Raw genomic sequence first — 16941 nt, 5'->3', positions numbered from 1 at the left:
CTTCTCAGAGCTCGATGTCCTTTTTCTGTTCGACAAGAAATGAAACCCTTTTCATGACCTGAATAGTAAAAACGCACACAAAAGAACCCAAATACAAATCACACACACACACAAAATCAAACACAAGCGTTTATATCCTTCGGGTCATTACACATCTAGAAAGGAAACTTGGAAAGATCGTTGTTTAGCGTCGCGGTGAAGCACTGTACACACCAGAACCAATGACAGTGTGCATGACTCAGAATCCGTTCATTATGTGCGGTGATACGACGGGGCTGACGAGATGGGCATGTCGTTGCAGTCGTTAGCGACGGTTTCTACCCTATCGTAACACTCTCTGCCCTCCGCGGTAACGCGTTGACTTGCTGAGCTCAAGATGGCGGGTTTAAACCTGGCCGAGGACGGTGGGGTAGGTAAACATTGCTTCCAGCACCGTATGTCGGAAATTTCCAGCGCACGTCAAAATAACCCACGTGGTAAAAATTATCCGCAGTCATACCCTGCGGCACGTGGAACATGTCGCCATACTAAGGCAGATAAGCCTTGCGTGTAACATCACGGCAACATTATTATTATGGTAACAGACTGTATTAAAATAGTACGTGGTCACACCAGATAGCTTCTCACAATGAGTGTCGAAAGTAGAAGCAAACCATGCACTTCCTTTCCAACCTTCATGGGATTAAAGGGGTTACGAACTCTACTAAGCTAACCCGCTGACTGTGTCTGTGTCGGCTCCAAACTGCGATTTAAACTTGTTCTCTGTGACATCTTTTGTATCGATGAATCTGATAGGTCCGTGTCTTCACTGCATACAGCACGCGGCTAGCCCACCATCATCCCCAATGACAACATTTTCGCTCATGATTTGTTAATAACGGGAGGCTCAGCCTATGATGTGGAGATATTATATACTGCATTATGGCTACAAAATACGCTCGGCCTCCCGTTTTCAACAAATCACGGACGAGAACGTTGTCATTCGGGATGATGGTCGGCTAGGAGCGTGCCATGTGGTGAAGTTCATTTTTAAGTGTGTAAAACAGAACGTTATGTGCATCTCCGCGTTGGCGTCTGATAGGGTGCTACAATTCTTCAGATGACGTAACAATGGATAGAGGTATCCGAATGGCGGTGCGTCTACTCGCCCGTATCCGGAAAAAAGTGCGTTTTTGTATTAACGCGGCACACGTTATGAAGGAGAAGTATTGAACAATATATTGGTAAATATAAGTACGATACGTAGAAGAACAATATTACACCTATCACGCCCGTAACTAAATACATGCAGGTAGGAGTTCACACCTCCTTTAAAACTAAAAGGAAAATGCCTTCATAACAAGCAGGTCTTGAGGTCGAGGCGTGACCGCTGTGACCCTCATAAGCCAGGCGTGGTTGTCTCATTGAGGACGACAAAGTGTGACGGGGAAAGTAAAAAAAAAAAAAAGAAATGGAGGGAGAATATGCAGATAGCTGACTAGGCGGATTTTCCTCCATATAACAAAGGGGTCAAGATGATAGTGCTTGGTCTGTTGGTAGCTCTTCTATACTATCGGGCGTTCAGCATGCTGATATGGTAGTATGTTGCTTCGAAGGAATCATTCGTCTTAGGCCGAGTTCACGTGGAACTGCATCGACATGTGCCGTGAAGTCCGCATTCGAAAAGTCCGCGAGGCCTTCGGGGTATTTTGGTGGTGACATTTTAAATTGAATAAATGAATGCGTAAACCTTCATTAATTGGTAATCGCAATTTATTATATCAAAATTCTCAAAAATTAACCCAATTGCACTACCATAATTAATTAAACTGTACAGTAAATCGTGACTCCAGAACGTTCCATGAAAGCCACCCAATGGTCGCGAAGCCGTAAACTCTTGGTCGGAACACGCAGAGAGTCGTTATTTGGAACCGGTATTAGTACCGGAATTGGAAATAGGGTTATTGGAACCCTAAGGCGGATGATAGATGGGTAAGAAGAAGAAGAACAGTCTCTGTTCGAAATATCGGCGGCTTCTGTCCTGAGGCAACTCCCTTCCTAAGGCGGATGATGTTAGCCACAAAGCCGTATTTCTGCTTTCTTGTATTGTGCTTTCCCGGCGAAAGATGCCCAAAGTGTTTGAGATCGGTATAGTTTATTATTCAAATGAGTTACTTCCATAATTGAAATCATTTGGTGTCTTCACCTGATGTAGTGCAGGTTCTGCACGAAAAGCTTGTGAATATTAAGGTTTTATACGAAAGAGTGCTTCATTCCCTGGACTGTCACTACTACCAGACTGGACTGTGTATTTTTCCTTCGTCGCAAAAGTGCCCTTTGCTGCTCTGTGCCCGGGGTGGTAACTAGCGTTCTGTCGTTGACTGTAGTGCAATGCCTGCAGACACGTAACATCGAGAATACTTGGAGAAATACTGCTATAAGAGTCAGCGCGTGAAAATATTATACTTTTAAATTGACCTCGTCGATTATTTCTTTTATTCGTACAAAAACACTTATCAATCGAGTGAAGCTTTCAGCGTGCGCTGAGTAAAATGTTGACTGACTGTGCGCTGTGTGCTTCACTGGCAGCGACAAACCTTCCAGGGGAAGCGTTCTAGTTGATTAAAAGTGCGCTTTATGTGGTTCTTGGCACTATTCGATAACCGTGCCGAGAAATAATTTTTGCGAATTTTTTACCCTCACAACACCCGAGCAAAATTGAAATTATTATTTCATTTGACAATCCTTCTGGCTCCCAGGCGGGCCCGTATACAATGTACGCCCCTGGAAAATAAATAGAAACGTATTATTGTTATTTAGCAAACGTCGCTTATCCGTTGAAACGTTTGTATTTGAAGTACATAGTGTGCGTAAACGTAAGGTATTTAGCGTCAATTAAATCAGATACCATCGGTCGAGAGATAGCGTTACATTGCTCTGCACTCTGAAAACAGAATTTCATTGCACAGCGGGTCAACTGTCATTCGTAATAGTACCGTTCATTTTCCTGACTGGTTAAAAATTGGAGGCGTTACACCGCGTTCTCCTCCTCCTGTTCATCCAGGAGCGATAACTGTGCCGTTCGGTGCCATGTTAGATACCGTCTCCATCGCCCGTAGGTCCTGTAATTATCTTTGGTGACGTAGTTATGCAACGGTCCTTCGAAAAATAATTAACATATCAATATAAGATACTAATATATATTAAATCAGATATAAAAAGAAAGAAACTGAACGTAAAAAAAAGTAAAATAAGAATTCCGCAACGTCTTCCGCGTCAGAATGAAAGCGTATAGCTAGAGAAAAAGAATGTTTGGGAATTCGTGCGAGCCATTTATCGGGGATTGTATCTATTTTTAGAAAGTGAGCCACCGAACAACGCGAGACGTGCTTGTAAAACATTGGCCCAAATAGGTGTACGAAAGGACGGCGGGAAAGACAATGGGATGTATATCTGGACATCTTTGTCTCGTGCTATCTATAGTGGGAACACCCTTATTCGCGCAGCAACCTCATAGCCATTGTAAGGGCTCATAGATGCAAGGCCTTTTTCTTCGTAAAGTGTCAACGCACTTCATGATTGAAGGGCAAAGAAAATAATCAGTAAAACCAAGTTAATATTTGGGATCAATGCCGATAATTTGGGAGTGACTTTTTCGGGTTAAATGCCTTTCTCAGATTTGGGGGGTAAAAAGTCGGGCGCTATTTTTAAATCTGTAATACGGGGAGAAATCGGGCGATAATTGTGCCTTCGGGTGTTTTTGTTTCTCCTCTTGTATTAAGCCCTTCCGAATCTGTATTTTTTTTTTTTTTTTGCGGGACCGTGACTTTCCAGCGGTAATCTCCGAAAGCATAGACAGTGTTGACACACATGAGTGTATTGCTGGGGACGTAAGCGACCCATTCTTACATCTGCTACACGTGGCGACCTTTGTTTGTCTTCAGTGGAAACGTCACTTGAAAATTTAATAGTGACTGGAATTCGGGGAGAAATTGGGTGTAACCCGAATTGGTCGGAGGTCAGTTCGGGGGGAAATAACCGGGAGGAGTGGGGTTTAACCCGAAAAAGTCACTCCCTTCCGATAATGCAATAGAGCAAAGAAAGACGTGCACTTCTAGGGAGCGGTTGTATTCGTCAACTGTCACTCTGAATCATATCATACCGTCCCCTGACTTCTTGACAGCAGGAACTGTTCTGGGCACACTATAACAAGTATCCAAATTGGGCGAAACGTACCCCTTTCCAGGAATTCGAGAAGAAAAAATGTAATTAGAGATGACGAATGGGCTAGAAAAGTTATCGTGTTAAAAGTTAAAGGTATCGTGTATTAGCCGCCTGGACCTGTGACCTCGGAAGATTTCTCAGTTCGACGCCTTGCGCCCTCAGTACTATTACGTCACAACATTCGTCCAAATCGTGCTTATCATTTTTCGGACAATAAAAACATTACGGGCAACCGTGTGTCGAAGTGTTTATCAACTCGTCAACTACGTCGGGAAAACTACGTTCCATGCGGACAACACTGTTTCTAAAACGAAAGTTGTCGGCTACGTATCGGTACAATGAGTTAGAACAGTGTAGGGAACGGAGGGGTCTGGGGACAGAGGATGTGGCGAAAATATATCGTTGGCGCTGCTATGAAAAAACTACAGTGTGCGGACATCTGGCCGTCTCAACAATTTTACGAATTGAGATTTTTCTTCTCTTCTGTTACGTTGGGAAACAATTAATAATAACTGCAATTAATAGTAATTGCAATAATAATTGATTTTTTTTTATTCCGCGTCTCCTCCTTACTAACTGTATGGCGTCTCCATCGTCGTCGTTTGCAGCGCCACCTTGAGCTATACGTCACGATAGTCAGGCGGAGAGCTCGGTCGTTTCACCGTGCATTCACACGAGCGACATCCTCACCGAATATTCAAGTGGAAGAAAAAGCGAGAACACTGCTCGCAGGCCCGAAGTTCCGTCCCGTGGTTGAGCATTCACACGGTGCAGAATATCGGGAGCGGCCTACTGCTCGTTTAGCAGACGACACTTATAGCAGACGACACCGTCAGCGTGTTTTCCTGTCGTCTGCTACGGAATATCTTGCGGCTGTGTAGCAGGATATTCCACACGGTTAGCAGTGTACGTGAAGACGCAACGTTGAGCGCTCGCGCTCACGTGACAGCAGAAAGCTATGACGCTTTTCGCATCTTCCGCTTCTGGGAGAATGTCGCTCGTGTGAATACACGGTCACTGCCCTCTTCTATAGTTCACTGTGTAGTGTCGGTTACGTAGCCATCAAGAGGTTGACAATCATTTGTCACCAGACGTCGCCCTGAGCCATTTCACTTCAATTTAAGGCAAATTAAGAATATTAAGCGTTCTCTATCACATTTGTAACTCGTCGCACTGGGTTTACTTACGTGTTATGCGCACGTGAACGAAAGGATAATGGTTTTCAAGCAACAAGGTGGTAAATTACGCTGTCAAAATGAACTGGATGGTTATGTTGCTACGTGGTACCTTTAATAGCGAACGATGAAGTTGTTTTTTAAGACTGTAACGCGTAGCCACAAGGGCCGTGAAGAGGAACGACTGCTGCGGCGAACACTTTTGACCACAACAAGTGCAACATCGTGCTCGATGTCGCGCGACTTCGGAAAATATATCGTGAAGACTTCCGCCCTGGCGTTCTCACGGAGAGCGTGTGCACATTACACGGCGTGTAACCGGATAACCCCAGCACACACCCAGAACGAAATAACGTCGCACAAAAACGGGTACCGTTAGGCGAATATTCCTTCACGCTCCGTGCGAGCTCTGCTAACTCGGCAAGGAAGCCTGGTCCGCTAATACTCTTTAGCAAGTCTAATGGTATACCACGACTATCTGCACATGTGCTTGCCACCGTAGGTATTCAAAATACCCAAAAGCTTGGGCTCCCGCTAAGACAATCCGCAAATGTATTCGTTGAGCCGGTCCAATGTGGCGATTCCCTTCTAAGAATTGGACACGGGTGATTCGAATGCAGCCATGCGTGAGTTGGTTCGACTACCGTATTCCCGTTTATTGATGCGGATACACCGTTGCATGCAGTCGCACGTATTCCTCCACCGTATCCAGTTATCCGCCGTCGGAGTTGCAGAATTTTCGGGACACGGAATGTAATGAATGTGTGAAGAAGAGGAAGAGGACGAAGAAGAAGATAAACTGTGGGCCCGTCAATTTCATGACGCTTACCGTATATTCACACGAGCGACATTCCCCCAGAAGCGGAAGATTCGAAAAGCGTCATAGCTTTCTGCTGTCACGTCAACGCGAGCACTCAACGTCCTGTCTTCACTTACAGTGCTAACCGAATATCCTACTACACAGCCACAAGATGTCAAGTAGCAGACGACAGGAAAACACGCTAACGGTGTCGTCTGCAAAGTGTCGTCTGCTAAATGCGCGGTACTCCACTCCCGATATTCCGCACAGTGTGAATGTTCAAAATAACACGGGGCGGAACTTCGGCTCTCTGAGCAGTGTTTTCGCTTTCTTCTTCCACTAGAATATTCGGTGAGGATGTCGCTCGTGTGAATAAACGGTTAAAGGAAGACTCCGCACCAGAAACTTGTTGAGATAGTGCGATGAGTGCGACATCCACCCGTAGCGTATGATATTTCAGTGACACAATTTCTCTCAGTGGCACAGATAATTAGAAAAGAAATATTTTCCTTTGAATGCTTAGGCGCTCCTTCAAGGAGAAGCTGTCCAACAGCACTGGGTTTCACCTCACCGTTATTCATCGTGTACGGCTTTCTGTAGGGTTTGCTTTTAACGCTGGCGAATATTTTATAACAAAAATCGAAGAAGCGGATGTCTGGTAATCCAGGTAGCACGAATAAGTTACAAAGCGCGTTCCTGAAAAACAGCCGGTGGCCCACACGAAACTACCGGTGACGTCACGCATGGTAGAGGAGGTAAGAGAGGAAACCTTCAGAAGTTTAGCTTTCGTTTTGAGCTTCCCAGCTCTTTTCGCAACTAACGAGTCGCCAGGCCGACTTTATCTCTCATTTCGGAAGAATGTATCGAACTTATTCACCCAGCTATCATAGTAGTTTGGGGTTGTACCGGACTCTCCCTTTAAGACCGAGTGCTCAAAAATTAAGGTGTGAACAAGTTCGATGAAAGAAGGGTCGAGTGACGAGTTATAGTCTTGAGCCTGAGACGGGCTCTAGAAGTAGGTGTCGGTCTCAATGTCCTTGACATATCGAAGAATCGTGAAACGCTCCTTGCTTGGGTTGTGCTCTGCCCTATAGACTGTCTAGACAGAACAACCCTATAATTTCCCGACATGTTTATGTTGTCCCCGTAGCAGACTTACGAAGGTTGTAGTTACCGTAAAAGTTAATTAGTATACTGTCTAAGAAAGAAAAAAAATGCAGATTTGGAACTAATTTAACGGTGTCTACTCTTATTGCAATTCCTCCCCATTTTGGTCTCCGTACCCAGAAATGGGCTCCTCAGCCCTGCAGGTACGCCCCAAAACTTCGCAACTTAGTTCAAGTGCCCTTAGTGCAAGCACGTATGCAATTTCCCGTTGACTCTAATAGCGCGATAGAGTCAATGTTTACTTCCATACCGACTATTGTCACTCCTTCGACAGCGATACAATTTGAATGACAACACTCGCGGTTTGTGCCATGTTTCGCGCTACGTTATGTCACAGACATGCGCCGCGACACAGCGAAAGGCACCCACTCCGAGAACAAGACCACCCGTTGCCGTTCTACGGGGAAAGCACAAAACGAAAACTTGCCTAGACAGCGCTAGGAGAGAGGAACGCGAGGGGGCGGCCATCTTGGTTTCGCCCTCGATCTCATAGACGCGCGCGCGCGTTTGTGTTTCACTTTCGCAGTAGACCGCGACAGCGCGCGAAGCGAATGCCGCGAACACTGCAAAGTCACGTGAATCGTTTACGACATCTAGTCTTCAGCTCTGTCCGCGCTTGAAGGTTTGAGTCGACGCGGCTTTACGTGAAATGTGGATGGAAGGATACATGCTACACGAAGTGTCTGCAGCGGATCTTTGGATTTTGTTTCTACTGTAGTGCCACATCCCTCTGGAGTAATTCTTGGAACATCAGCCGTGACCGTGAGTACTTTCTGTGATGAAGGAGGGGGATGTCACGATACGCGTTTACCACATTTACATTATTCCGCAAAGTTCCAATGCGCGTGCTTCCAGAAAAAGACGATCAAGGTTAACGTAACGGCAAACGTTAGAAACAGCGCCTAGTACTCGTCCCTCGTTAGCGCTTACGCGACCGTACTTGTCTGACTTGCTAGATACAGAACTCTACCGCATAGCAGACTGTGCGCCAACCATTGGCACGAGTGATGAATTTATCGCTTCTGATTCGAAGAGAGAGGGAGACGTACGCTTTTTTTTTCTCTCTCTGATTTAGCGCGCATCGAAATTGACACAAAACGGCGTACGTCTTCCAATCTGAACCGATCCTATAGTTGGTGGCAATGTTTGACGCTCAGCGTGTTATGCATTAACGTTATGTTCTGAAGGAAGTTTCACTCCGTATGCGAAGGTATGTGGAGGAGAGAAAGGGATCTTTTCAGTCATACTTTCATTGAAGTGTGTAGTGTACGCATTTATGCAGTGTAAAGAGGGGTTTTCGATCAACCCAGGTGTTGAGGGCGTTTACGCTTAGCGCGGCACCCTGGCGTTCACACACGCCGGGGACGTTTGACGTGGAATGATCCAGTGGGCAGCGTCACATATGATTACCAAATAGATGCTACTGTTTCTTGCTGCACTTTTTTTTTTACATCAACAACAACAACTAGATGAATGAGGATGGGATGAGGTGATTCACCGCAACAATTGCAGTACCATTCCTCAGTGCCTGTGGGTTATTATATGAGTGGGATGAGGATGAAAAAGATGAGGCATACACACTCGCACACACACACACACATGACACACGCAAATGAGATATCACACACAACGGCGAACACTTGCTCCTTGCATCGTCGAGGCTTTCAAAGTTTTGTTTTCGTGGTATATATTGTGTGCGAGCCAACTACAAGAGTCAGTATAGCATGATTGCATCGACAGAAGGAGCTTGAACCTTGACATCAATACTATTCAAGCGCACATATTACTACGTGATATGAGTACTAACGGCAACGCTTTCTTTTGATTTGACTTTTATCATCGTGACAGGCAACACTGTACCCCAATGCTCGCTGTACTTTCATGAAATTATAATAAAAAGCAGCTAGTGATAACCGAAGTCTCACGGTGTGAAAGGAGCACAACCAGAAAGGTGCTTTTAAAACACGCCATATGGATTTGAGCCTAGCTCAATCTGCCCGCACTGTTGTGACAGAACACGTTCTTTTCCTGTACTCGCATTGTCGAGTCTACATTTGCGATGTCATCTGTACCCCTCACACTCCAAAGCCTTTCCAGAGATGGACACCTATCGGAACGGCGTCTGTGACACACGATAACGGAGATTCCCCTATCTATCTGCCTATCAAACAGCTTTTATGAGTCGTTAAAATATTTCTTTTTCGAACGTACAGTGTTTGCCGTATCTGTATACGAGTGATCGTAAACTTCAATTATTCGAGCGAAAGCCCTCGCCATCCACTACGCACGCCAGGAATTCGTTTCGTCTCGCTTCGGTCCTGCCCACGTGCGTCTCCATATTTCTGGCTATTCGTCCTGACTGTAGTGCCACTGCGAGGGCAGCGACAAGTAAGGGATACGTGGGCACTCATAAAGTTATGAGAACACAATTTAGATGCCCTACTTGGACAGAAAGAAAATAGTCAGGTCTACGCCCATGTGGCCGAGGTACTCACCAATGCCAGAGTGAGCGAAGATAAATGCTAAAGCGAGACAGTCATCCCCGCGTGTCAGCGGCGCCAACTCCTTTCGCTAAGGTGTCATTCGAAGCACCTACCTCAAAAGGAGTTGTGGCGTCCGAGTGTGTCAGAGGCCGGGTTCCGGAGTTGCCACTCCGGTGTTGGAATGATTCAGGAATGGAATTGGAATGGAATGATAGAAACTATCCTAGGAATGGGGATGGAATGGTCTGGTTGCCCCGGTGGCAGTTTTGGTTTCAACGTGCTGGTTTCTGCCCTCGCACCCTTTGCACCGCACCTGCACACGGTCAAGAGTGAAATCACCTTGTCTTTGTGCTTTTTCCGTGCTTGGTAATGTCAATCTCTTCTAGCACTGCTGGACTTGCCAGTATGGTTACCGGTCCGTTTCTTTTATTGAGGGAATTAATGGAATTGGGTTGCCAAGCCATTCCAGGAGTGGGAACTGACCATACCTTTTCATTCCGCGGAATTGAAAGGAATGGAATTATCGCAAATCCCCATTCCTCGGAATGGAATTGGAACGGAATGGAACACCCCATTCCGCAACCCTGGTCAAGTTCGCTAGTCTTCCACCTGCCCTCTCACCATGACGTGATTAGTAGCCACATAACCACCACAAACTAATGCTCTCTAAGAACAGGTCCTGACCGCAGAGTGCACTGTGCGAAAACTATTGCCACGAACGACACGGTTATCGCTTCTGATACGAAGAGAGAGTGGTGTAACCCTTTTTCTGCCAATTTGGATACGGTATTTGGCGCAAAAACGTCCGCCTCCCTTTCGAATCACGAGCGACAACCCTATCATTCGTGGCAATAGTTAGCGCGTAGTGTTGTATGCGGTCAAGCGTTGCTTTTGGAGTGTACAGCATACAAGGACACATTTCTTACGAATGCTGGGCACTTACGCTATAGGAAAAGGACATGTGACTTTCTAGCAGAGCATATTGGCGTCGGCACGAAGCTGTCTTCCTTCGAAGGAGAACCATACGAGATTGTATGCGATGTCTAGGAAGAGCGTCCTTAGCGTCAGCTGTTTGCAGAGGAAGGCGCTCTCGTTCACCTTGGAAACGTCGCGGAGGTCAATAATTCGCGTTGCGTGGGTTTTCAATTTGCCAAGGAGAGTCCACCAATTGCTGCACACTTGGGAGGAAGCGATTTTGGTTCATTGAGAAACGCGATCCGGGATCGGGAATGAATTTCTTTCATACGTACTATAGGTAACCATAGCGCCTTTCGTCCACGGTGTCCTTGTCAAATGTCACTAGGGGCCTTCTGAGGAGCAGGGCCCCAGACACAATATTTTTATTTTTTTACACCTTTTCACAGTAAATGTTTTCTCCTAGCATGCATCTTCTTGGAATAACTGTTACTTCATGCAGGAAAAGGCTTATCACTCTTCTAAATGGCTTATGTTACGTAAACTACCGTTCGAAGTGGCACATTCCTCAAAAACACCTTTTAACGACCATTCAGTTGAGAATACTGTTCTTGGATGGCACGTAAGTAGCGAGTTATTGCCGAGCCATCTGCCTGCTGGTATATGACGACATGCTGCTAGGTGGGATCGTGTTCACAGGGAACTGTGTTTCAGATGGATTGTATCTTCTCGTATTGCAGTTGAGACTGTGGTTGTAAAAAAAAAAGAGAGGGGGTTCTTACTTGCTGGGACACCCATTTTTTTCTTTCTTAGAACGCTCCTAAAATGACCCGAAAGATTTATTTCGCACGTAATGAACGTTCTCGTTATTTGGCAAGTTTGCGCGCAGCGCCACGCAATGCAACGTGAAAACCGTTATTGTATAGGACAACTTGGAAATAAACTTTATGACTGGCGTTCTCACGAGAGCTCGTGGTGCATTATGGGACAAGTCATGCATTTATCGCCTGTTACTCTATATCGACAAGCTGAAGGTCTGTCCCCGAGTGAAAGTGACTTGCGATCTGTCCACTGGGTTAGGTCACTGTTCATTGTACTGGGCTATAGATGTAGCCGTGTGTCTTCAACGTCGAATGCCAAGTAACATCAAGCATAAATTGCACAGGGCGGACATCATCAAGGTGTTGGTTGGAGGGAGAACCACTATACTACGTCCACGGAACGAATTGGACATCGCGGAGAATTTTTCTTCGGGGCCGAGCGACGTTCAATAAGATAGAGAGAGCCTCGCTGTGGGAGGAGGGATCGTAGAACAAGCTATGGTGTTTACGCTATTCCTTAACGGCATATCATGCTGTAGAACACCATTAGAGGGTAACTGGGTACATAACTGTGCTGTACGTAACTCATTCCACTAATTGGACAATGGAAGGAAGCCTTATTAGCTTTACAACTCGTGTTCTCCAAAAAGAATACGACTGCATGTTTCTGCGTCGGTCAAAACCAACTCTAGACAAGGAGCGTGTACAGTGATTTCTCCACACACCCGTACACCCCTAAACAACCCCCAAATGTTACAAGACATCCCCTTACTTTTTTTTTTACATGTGTATTCCCGTACAGGACCAGCCCTTGTTATCTCGGCTATAGACACTTGTTTGGAATGATATGTTAAGCCCTTATCGAGCAGCTACAATAATGACCCCCTCAATTTTTTGCACCCCCCCCCCTCCAGTGCTTGGGATTCTGGACAAACCAGTGAGTGTATTTTCAGTTGAGCTGCCTCACCATACCGCGCGTCGTCTGCCCATTTTTTTCTTAGTTTCGTTTCGTGCAATGGGATCTTCCTCAGTTTCCGCAGGCGAAATCTATCCTGCGTTTGTGAACTACCGACAGTCTTGAACACTTACACTTACCTTGACAGCTCTAGAAAATCAAGGTTGATACCAAGGATACTAAAGCAATGTCTTTCATGAATAGAATCCAATCATTTATTTACTTTTTCTTTCCCCTACACCACCACTGCGCAAAAACACGCGATGAAGCGTTCGGAACGTTCAAAAATGCGGGAGAAGAGGGTATTAATGGCTTTGTTGCCGTTTATGCTGTTTATACTCTTTAAAAAGGACCTCACTACACAATACACTGATGGCCAACTATAGCGCAGAGTGATATCATTATCACTCGTGATTTGTAGAAAGCCCAGGACATGCGCATCTTTTTGACAATTTACATAACAGCAAAACTGTCACAATCGTGGATAACAATTTACGTCACAGAAATTGCAAAATTGTGCGTTTCTTTCGTTTCTAATGTATCGAGAAAGATAACGACGTGATTCGGGATGAGCCGTGGCAAGGAGCGTGTAATGCGGCGAAGTTCTGCTTTAGGGGTATGCTTGCGAAGCCTTGCAGAAGCGAATAGCACTCTCGAAGAAACCTGTACGGAAAACAGCTCCCCACAACCCGATGAAGCATAGACTGCCTGGTGGATTACACGAAAGAAAGTGTACACTTGACCAAATATTGAGAGAACAAAACGGAACCGAGTAAATGTACTTCGCCGAATGCGCCCTTAAAACACCTCGTTGTGGTGGTGGTACTAGTAAAAGACCTCTCCATTGTCAGCCTCATACGACTAATGGTCTGGGGAAATGTGCGTCCTGGGCCGACTTCTAAAGGAACGGTGCCGACATATGTCTGACCGCAGCCAATCAGAGGTGGTGGTGGTGGTGACGAACCGGCTTGCCGTTGTTGCCGTCACGTATGTGGGCTGCGTCACGACTGAGCCAGGATGAGATGATATGGTGTGATAACAGATATGAAAGAATCGGCCTGTGGCGGCTCGTGGACGACGATGACAACGACGTGCCTCTGCTGGCGCGCGCCACTGCGCCTGCCTGCCAGTTCTACCGGCACCGTCCTAGCATGAGGCCACGTCCATCTGCCCGCTGGGACATTCCGTCATCGCCGGTCAGTACTCATGTGGAGGAAGACCATAGTCCTCTACAGGCCAATCAGAACTTCACAGCATGACACGCTCTTGGCCAACCACCATCTCGAATGCCATCGTCCTGCGCCTGCCGAGAGGCGTACGCCTTTTTGTGACGCACCAGCTCCCGTGGCTTAGGTGATGGCATTCCACGCCGAGACTGGGAGGTGACCCGAATTCGAATCCGGGCGCCGGCTGTGCTGCCTGGGTGTCTTCCCAGGCTTCCTCTGAGACGCTTAAGAAAAGTGTCGGAGCAGGACGCGGGATCCACCCCCCTCCCCCCACACTCTTAAAAATGAACTTCACCGCATAGCACGCTCCTAGCCAACCATAATCTCGAATGATATCGTTATCTGCCCTGATTTGTTGAAAACGGGAGGCGTACGCCTTTTTTGTGACACTTATGCTGTTCATAATTGTCACAAAAAAGGCGTACGCCTACCGTTTTCAACAAATCAGGGCAGATAACGATATCATTCGAGATTATGGTTGGCTAGGAGCGTGCTATGCGGTGCAGTTCATTCTTATGAGTGCAACCTGCAGCAGTGGTCGTGTTTCCCATCTGAGCGTGGCCGACAGGAACAGCAGATGCTTATGCAGTTATGTCAATTGTCACAGAAAGGTCATACGTCCCATGTTTCTACAAATCTCTTCGGGGATTTCTTGGTGATGTCAGGATTTTGTTTTAAGTGTTTTGGATACATGTTAATCACCATGAAAGGGGTCTACACTCTTGAAACAGAACTTTAGCGTATAACACGATAACCGCACGCCATTGCACGGAATGATACCATTATCGCGGGCCGTACACGCTTTTGCGAAAATTAACGAAAGTGTCATAAAATGGCGTACCCCACCCGCTTTTAACAAATCAGGAAAGCGAATGATATCATTCGGGATGATGATTGGCCCAAAAGTGTGTTATGCGGTCAAGTTCTGTTTTAAGAGCGTAGGCCGTTTTGCGACAGTTAACGTAAGTGTCACAGAATGGCGTACGCCTCCGGTTTTTAACAAAAGCTGGAACGATGCCATTTTAGAATGGCTGACAGGGAGCGTGTTATGCGGTCAATTTCTGTTGTAATCTTCACGCATAAAATGGACGTGGCAAAGGAGAAGTGTGACGCCATGTCAATTTCTACCACGAAAGACTTTCGAGTCTTCACTGCACTGACTGACTGATTAGTGATAACGTATCACTCTTGGTTTGAGCAGGGAGCTGAACGTACTCCTTTTCGTACCCCAATTAGCAACTAAGGCTAACGTGTCATAAACAGGAATACGCTGAACATGAGCCAATTGATGTTCTGAGGCTGGAACAAACAGAAAGGATGAACCCATACAAAGCCTCAAGTGCCTAAGAAATATTCTTTCATCAGGAATACGCTTCCCATTTTGAACAAATCAGGAGAGAGAACGACTGATGATCTTGGCCAAGAGTATCAAGATCCCCTGTGCTCGTAACGATTCCCACTGACGTGTGGCCAACAATGGCTTCCGTGATCAGTAGTGGACGCGATGATGTCATTACACGCCAATCCGAGTAACGCCTGGGCTGTCTTTGTGTGGTTTTCATCAGACAAATGTCGGCACTGCTCCCTGTCAAGTCGGCCCAGGATGCACGATCGCACTCCTTGCGGCACTCGTGATTATTGCCCGCCTGAGTACGGCGAGCAGTTCCAACAGCCGGAGAGTCCATATTCCCCCACGTTTTCGGAGTGCGTTGTGGGTTAGGATCTTTCTAACGTTTAGCTTGAGAGAGCCGTTGAGTCCGGAGGACTTCCTCTGATGCAGTAACAGCAGTCGTCGTGACGCACGCAGTCGGCAACTGAAATGGCAAACAAAGAGTACGCCGCCGAGGGATGATTTATTTGACTTTTCCACTGAAACACGTTACATTAAACGGTACGCTAATCTCGGAAACCTTGACCGACAGACACGGAGGTTCTCCCTCAACCAGCCGGGTGAAAGGATTTTTCTCTCGACTGGTTTTGGAAGCGCTACGGGGCTCTGTCAGTATCGAAGGCAGATGATCGTCACGAAGGACTTCATCATCTATTCAAAATATGACAGCGAGTGCTGCTTCAACCGGTCCTGTACAAGGACGCACCTTGCCGTCTGTACTGCATCGAAAACAAGGGGGTGATCGAAAATCTGGATAAGTAGTTCAAACGGTGTATGGTATACTTTGAATATGAGGGAGCAGGGAAGGTATCCTCCATAATTTTATTCAGTTTTGGCAGCGGCGTATACGATACAACAAGTAGCATGCTTCAGGTAACATGTGAACAACTCTTGGATCTGTGCTGTGAGCGTATGTAGTACCGCCACCCACCGCTTCTATACGACGGCGCCGCTGCTGTCACTAGCCTCCTCGCCCACCGTCAGTCACTGTCGTCCCAGTTAAATAAATGTAGTATGATATTATTAGCCCGACATGTTGATCCTTCATTATCAACCTCATCATCACCCCTCCACATCCTCATAGTACCACCCCACGTAACCCCTCCCCTCGTTCAGAAATGTCAGATGAGCAGTGAAATAACTGATGACCTTCAAGAGTCAATAATTAGGTGGTTCTGCTCACCGTGGAGCTCGCCGTGATTGGATTTACATTTTTACGGCTCTTGCTACACGTTTGAGAATGTTGTCTATGATATGCTCGTTGTTTCATACGCATAGCTTTACGCATCGTAGGTCGGGTGCAGTTTAGGCTCTGGTCGATATTTGTAATGCAGCAATTGAACGCGCGTTATAGATACAAGTGCAGGACTTGCTCCAAACATGCACGTACACTCTGAGGACAGAAGTTCACCACACAGGACGCTCATCCCCCTACTTGATGAAAAAGGCAGGCCTTCTTGCGGTTACGTTAATTCTTGTAGTTGTACACTCTAAGAAAAAAAGGAGTAAAACGCGGAGTAATTGCAGCTTCGACTCCCCTAGTCTGCAATGGTCCCAATGGTCTCCTGAATGTAACAGTCTACGTAAATATGTGCCCTTGGTCAATTTGAACGACATAAGGCTGTATAACTCAGACAACGTAGCAATTTTCCAGCCATACAGAGTGAGAAACAGTTAGCGCATCTTGCTTCGCAAATTATGCCCTACACTCTTAAAAATGAACTTCACCGCATAGCACGCTCCTAGCCAACCATTACCTCGAATGATATCGTTATCTGCCCTGATTTGTTGAAAACGGTAGGCGTAC

General features: G+C 46.3%; 1 protein-coding gene across 2 annotated transcripts in view; it reads left to right on the top strand.

The window, feature by feature from the left end:
- The window catches only part of LOC135375704 (titin-like), a 141567-nt gene that overhangs the window by 93630 nt on the left and 30996 nt on the right, over nt 1-16941 (top strand). Inside the window, exon 1 of one of the 2 annotated variants that reach the window (XM_064608359.1) lies at nt 7868-8106. The exons of the other annotated variant lie outside the window; for it this stretch is intronic. The gene's annotated coding sequence lies outside the window, so the exon portion shown is untranslated. Of the gene's footprint in view, nt 1-7867; nt 8107-16941 lie in introns of those variants that run through there. 2 annotated transcript variants of the gene reach the window in all.

This window comes from Ornithodoros turicata, unplaced genomic scaffold (assembly GCF_037126465.1).
Source record: "Ornithodoros turicata isolate Travis unplaced genomic scaffold, ASM3712646v1 ctg00000916.1, whole genome shotgun sequence".
NCBI classification, from domain to species: domain Eukaryota; kingdom Metazoa; phylum Arthropoda; class Arachnida; order Ixodida; family Argasidae; genus Ornithodoros; species Ornithodoros turicata.
The sequence above is the reverse complement of the archived record's forward strand: the minus strand, read 5'-3'. Positions and strand labels throughout refer to the sequence as shown.